Source organism: Leptonychotes weddellii, chromosome 2 (genome assembly GCF_054177405.1).
Source record: "Leptonychotes weddellii isolate Sample4059 chromosome 2, ASM5417740v2, whole genome shotgun sequence".
NCBI lineage: Eukaryota > Metazoa > Chordata > Mammalia > Carnivora > Phocidae > Leptonychotes > Leptonychotes weddellii.
The window spans coordinates 21,008,247-21,014,730 of NC_138370.1; the positions used below are offsets into that span (position 1 = coordinate 21,008,247).

At 46.7% G+C, this 6,484-nt stretch overlaps 1 pseudogene; it reads right to left on the bottom strand.

The window, feature by feature from the left end:
• Positions 1 to 203: 203 nt before the first annotated feature.
• Positions 204 to 4,757, bottom strand: LOC102749691 (aspartate aminotransferase, mitochondrial pseudogene; annotated as a pseudogene).
• Between the last annotated feature and the right edge of the window lie 1,727 nt (positions 4,758 to 6,484).

The following is a 6,484-nucleotide window of genomic DNA, read 5'->3' on the forward strand; positions in this document are numbered from 1 at the left end:
GTTCTGTCTTTCTTGTACATGTATACTCTTTTGGAACAGCTAGAGTTAAAGGATGAGCAGGAGTTTGGGTTTTGAGCCACAAAGTTTCAGACACCCACCACAGATGCCTCTGCCCTGTTTCACGACACGTTCTTTTCTGAGAAACACATTCAGTGGTTGAGCATTAAGTCCTGTGGTTGAAAGAAATGTCCTGCTCGCCACCATCAGCCCTCCTTCCTCCATGTGACTCTCACAGCAGCAGGGTCTGGAGGCAGGAGGATTGTGTCTGTTTCCTCTCCACAGGGCAATTCCTGGGGGACCTGGTGAATGGCATGGACAAGGTGGCCCACGTTGCCCGAGGTGACCCCTGCCACAGAGAGTCAGCCGTCCTTTGTCATGTCAATGGAGAACTCCTTGGTCAGCCTCTCCACCTGCTCGGGAGTTAGTGCCATGACACAGAACATGCCATCTGGTCAGTCATGTGCTGTCAGCCGTGGGAGGAGCCCTCCTTCTTGAGGCCAGAGACCAGCTGAGTCCGCATGCCCATGATGCAACTGGCCATGCCTTGTACGGCCTGCCGCCATTGATTCGCAGGTCAGGGTTGGTCAGGATGGTCGAGGCGATCCATGCCCCATTGATTAGAGGGTTGGAATACACAGGACAGATCAAGACCTTTAAGTGTGACTCCACCCTTTTGGCTTCAGCGTCTCTGCAGCCCACAGGGAGGGCTCCCACATGCCCACCCATGTTCTTGGCACAGGATTGGCAGAGACCAACATGAATGCCCTGGTCAATGAAGTGGCATACAGCCCACCATCCTTGTTACCATCACCACAGGCAAAGCCTTGGTTGACCGTGTCAGAGAATGAGAAGAGCTTGTTTGTCTTCACCACTGTTGCTATTTCCTTCCACTGCTCAGGGCGAGGGTCCGCTCCCGTGGAACTGTGGGCACAGGCATGCAGGAGAAGAACACTTGGCTGTGGCATTTTGGAAATGTCCTCTATAGCGCCTGTGAAGTCAAAGCCGCACGTCTTGGGGTCATAGTATCGATAACCGTGTAGCTGTGTGCAGCATCCCTGAAGATGGGTGTGTGATTTCTGCAGGATGGTTTGGGCAGAAAGACATCTCGGCTGAACTTTAAAAATCTTTGCAGAAAATCGACTCCAATCCTCAAGGCCCTGGTTCCAGAAAGGTGTGCAGGGTGACATACCGGCTGCATTCAACACTTGGTTGTTCTCACCCGGGGCTACTTCTGCAGGTGCCTTAACAAAATTCAGCAAGTCCTACAATGGGCAGGTATTTGTCCAAATTTTTTGCAGCAAACTGGGCCTCTGCCTTCTGGACACGAGGAGCATATAAGCCTTTTCATTATCATCCCAGTGGGCACCAACTCCCAGACGCCTCTTTTTGCCGTTGGTGTCTCTCTTAAAGGCTTCTGGGGCTCCCGGGATGGGATCTGGGGCCCCAACTCCACATGGGTCCACCAGGAGCTGGCTCTGGCAGAAGCCACAGCAGCAAGGTCTGGGTGGAAGGTGGCAGTGACCCCGGGCGGGATTCGACCAGGATGTGGCAGGACAGTGGCAGGGGGAGGGGGTAAGAGGTGAGGGGAGGGAGAACAGTGGGGAGCTACAGGGCAGAGCAGAGGGCCACAAGTGGGACGTCTTTAAGCAGGAGAATAACGTCATCATATTCTGACTTTAAAAGGTTAGTGTGATTGTGGTGTTTCTTTCCCACAGAAGCTGTGTATTCTACCTCTTTCTGAACACCTCAGGGTAGCTATCATATACTATGAGTATGTGCTGAATAGACACATGATGATGATGAAGGAGTGGAGAAACAGCAGGCCCCAAACTGGCCTTGGGCAGACAACGTTCCTACACCTCCTCTGTGCTCCTAACAACCTTAAAGTTCCTTAGGCACTTTTCTTTCTTCTTCAGCCAATATTGGTTGAAGGGAATTCCATCTGTAGACATATCCTTCATCATCTGCACTTTGTTAAAATAAACTCATTTCTTTCTGTTTATGGTCTGCATAGAAATCAAATAGACTCAATGATCAGTTTCCTTCCTCTGTTGAACAATTATTTATTGAGCACCTGCTAGGTTCTAGGCATTATACTTGCCTTTATAAGGAGTCTAAATCACCACCACCAAAAACAAAATCACTTCAATACCAAGGGATGATTATATTTTATCAAAAGTTCATATGGAGTAGTTATTTGGGGGGGTACTCTTAATAAGAAATAAATTACAAATGACAGTTAAGTTTTCAAACCAGTCCAGAAGATCTTATGTAACTTCATGGTAGTAACAAAAGAATGAGCTCAAGTCCCTTCTCTGTGTGTGTGTGTATGTGTGTGTGTGTTTGTCTATCTGTCTTGATGGTAAAGTTGCACAATGCGTCTTTTCAACATATGAATTTCTAGCTAAAATTCTGAAATAGATGACGTTTACCTCTGGTTTCCTTCCATTTCCTTTCTACACTCTGTCACAGTGGCAGTTTCCCTATAGACCCCCAGGCCTCCCGCCTTCTCCTGCAGCCTGGCCTTGGACTAGCCCCCTGCCTACAGGCAGCCCATCCCCTGGAGATGTCCTGTCTGTTTGGACATATGCCCTTATGTCAACTGGCATGAAAACCAAATACATGGCTGGGTGGAGGCAGGCTTAGAGAAAAGGAAGCGCAGAGGACTAAGGGATTTACAGTCTGCAGGGGAGACAGACATCAAACAATTACCTAATTATAATTGGGATAAGGATAAGAAGTTTAGGGTGCTATGAAAGCATATAATACAATGATCAACCAAGCCTGGGATTAGGAAACCCTCACTAAGAAAATGGCACTTAAGGTGACTCATGAAGCATGAATAGGGGTCTTTACGTAACATAGAGAAGTCCTATTCTTCCATGTGAGCTCCTCTTTTGTTCTCACCTAAATCCCTGGTTCTCCCATAAATGTCCTGGTCTCCAAAAGCACCATCCTTACCAGATCAAGCCCAGGACAAGTACACTGACAAGGTGTCAGCTACCCTGGATTGGGAGCCCCTGGAGGGGAATCAAAGCCCTCTGCATGCATGTCCTCGGCCTATACCCTTCTGACCAAGAGTCGAATTAATTGTGTAACCCAGGGACTCTAAACTGTGTGTGGTAAGAAAACAGGCTTAGGGGTTGAGCCATACTGGCCTAAAATCCTGAGCCTACCTAAGGAGCCGTACAACTCTGGAAGCATTACTTAACCTCTTCAAGCTCTAATTTCCTCCTTGGTAGTACAGGGGGAAAACATGGCCGCCTTTTATTGTATCAGGATGATTGGACTTCAATAAACAGAAACCCTTGCTTAAACCAGCTTAAACAATAAGGAGATGTATCATCTCACAGGAGGGGCAATAGATCAGAAGCCTGGTTGCATTTCTCTGAGATTCTCTAGGTCCACCCTGCTCCTTGTGTAAGCTCCAACCTCGGGCAAGTAGCAAGATTCCAGGAATGAGATTAAAGTTCATCATGGACTAAAGAAGAGAAGTTTTTTTCCATGGCTCTCTCTCAGGAGTGAGGATACATTCCCAGAACCTCTGGCACCCTTCCCCGTCAAGCTCTGTTGGCCAAAATTTGGTCATATGCTCCTTCCTGAAACAGAAACTGTCAAAAGGAATGGAAGGAACCTCAGACAAACCAGAGCCAGCCTCATGCTGAGGATGGGGTGACTTCTCCTGGGGCACATGGCTGCTGGGTGGGGTTGGGGGTGGATAACTGAACAGAATTAGGGCTCTCTGGGAAGGAGGAAAGGGGTCATGGATGCTGGGGAGTGTGTGGGAAGCGTTCAGTGAGAGTCACACCTGAAGCTCTTATTACTGTGCTTGACTTATATAAATAGCTAGTCAACATTAACTTGGTAAAAGGGCGATGGGGGAAGCTCCTACAGTTCTACAGAAACCAAATAACAAGTACATCCACCTCAGCTCAGTGGCATTTGCTGTAACAACCCCCTACTCCTTCCCTAAGAATATCCATTCTATAACAATAGGCCTGGCAGTTGACAGGTACCTGGGAGCAGGAGGAGCTGTGACACCTAGAAAGATCTCTAGAAAACCTTGTAGTATGTGGAGGCTCAAAAGTCATAAACTGATAGCTGTCCATCCCTACAGAAGGGAGAAGGGCAGCTCAATGCAAGATGCCTGGGTTTCCTCCGGAATCTTACACACCCAACACTTGAGAAACCAGAAGCCCACTTGGGCCCTTCAAGCTTTCTGTCTCCAGCTTCCTTCTGCAAACATCCCCACCATACCCCACAGATCCCTGCTCCGCCAGGCCCACCCTCCACAAAAACTCACCCTGAACACTGGATCCCAACAAGAGCTCTGGTAACCTATCCACTGTGACAATGGGGACCCCCCCCCTTCCATCTTGGAAATACAAGCTTCAGACATTTTCAGAGCCTTCTAGCAGGCAAATCTATGGAAACCCTACAGGAGAAAGCCTGCTGGCGGTGATGGGGTTGGTGTTAGTTTGGAACCATTTTAGTTCTTCTAAATGCAGTCAGCATGGCCTCAAATAGCTGACTCCTGATAATCTCATTCAGCAGTTTGCCTCTTTTAGTTTGTTTCTTTAACCCATTTGGCGCCTTACCTTAGTTTCTACTTGTTATTTGGCCCCTGGGATTGCTGACCCAGGGTAGAATGTTTGTTTTGGCTCTGACCTTGCATTCCTCTGGGGACGTGACTTTCAGTATTTACCTGTCCAACTGCCAGCAATAGATGCCTCATTCTTCAGCCCATCCCAACCCATAGACCAAGGCCAGTCTCGCCTGCCCCAGGAAGGCAACTAGAGGAGAAAATTCTGGGCTGGAGACTCATCTCTACTTCCCCTCCACCCCGTGAACTCTGCTCCTTCAGCGCTCTGCACACGTAGGAGGAAAGCAATCTGACTGAATCAATTCCATCTCGTGTGTGAATTACTAATACCCTTTGCACACTTAAGCATATATTTTAAGTATATTTCTGGGTTTTATTTTTAAATTTTTATTATTTATTTATTTATTTTAGGGGGGTGCAGAGGCAGAGAGAGAATCTTAAGCAGGTTCCATGCCCAGCATGAGCCCGCCCTCAGGACTCGATCTCATGACCCTGAGATCATGATGTGAGCCGAAACCAAGAGTGGGATGCTTCACCGACTGAGCCACTCAGGTGCTCCTATTTCTGGTTTTTAGAAGTAAACAAAGGTAACAACACAAAGCAAAGTATTGGGGGTAGAAGATGTTTCCAGCTGGTAGAAGTCACTCCTACCTGAGAGGTAGAATCTCCCTAGGTCTAGTCTCAGCTGCCTCTATTTTCACATCTCTTACTCTACTTCTGAAGTCATGGAACCCATAAACGTTTCAGTTTTTCAAATGACTTCTATGGTTGTCACAATGGGTACACAGGTAAGGGGAAAATATGCTCCGTTTTTTGTGTGTGACTTGGCATATGGAGCTACTTGCTTCCCATTGTAGCTTGAACAGTCGCTCTGATTATTACCTTTGTGTATTTCTGTCTCACGTAATAGAAGAGCTCCACGGCAAGAAAGGCAAGAAGGGGAATAAATTAGACTTACCTTAAGAAAGGAATAAGTTGGGTTTTAAAGTGTAAAATAAGGATTTGAATTGTGTCTTGAATTTTAGTACAGTAGCCACCCCCCCTTGTCTGCGGAGGATACATTCGGAGGCCCCCAGTGGATGTCTCCAACCACGGCTGGTACTATGCTTTTTCCTATACACACATGCCTATAATAAAGTTTAATTTATCAGTTAGGCACAGTAAGAGATTAACAACAGCAAGCAATAAAAAAAATTATACAATATTTACAATATATGATTATTACCATACACTATAATAAAAGTTATGTGAATGTGGTCTCTCTTAAATATCTTATTGTACCGCACTCACCCTTATTCTTGTGATGATATGAGACAATAAAATGTCTGTGTGATGAATAGAAGTGAGGAGAGTGACATAGACATTGTGATGTGGTGTTAAGCTATCTTGACCTTCCAAGGATACATCAGAAGGAGGACTATCTGCTTCCTGACCTTGGTTGACCAACTATAACTGAAACCATGGGAAGTGGCCTTTGACCCCAATTCCTGGCACTTGGAACTTCCTGGGTGATGGGAGTGCCTCTGGTTCAAGTGAGGAGAGCCTGGGTGGTCCCAGCCAGCTTCAGGATGGGGGCTGGACACCAGAACGATCACGCCGTGATTAGAAGCTTGGAACTTTCATCTCCACTCCCCATTCTCAAGGGAGGGAAGAGGGGCCAGAAAACAAGTTAATAATTAATCCAATCTACATGATGAAGCCTCCATAAAAATCCCTAAAGTGTTCCAGAGCTCCTGAGTTGGTAAACACATTCATGTGCTGGGAGGGTAGCACATCCTAAATCTATGGGGACAGAAACTCCTGTGCTTGGGACCCTTTTGGACCATCCTCTGTATCTTTTTTTTTTTTTTTTAAGATTTTATTTATTTATTTGACAGAGAG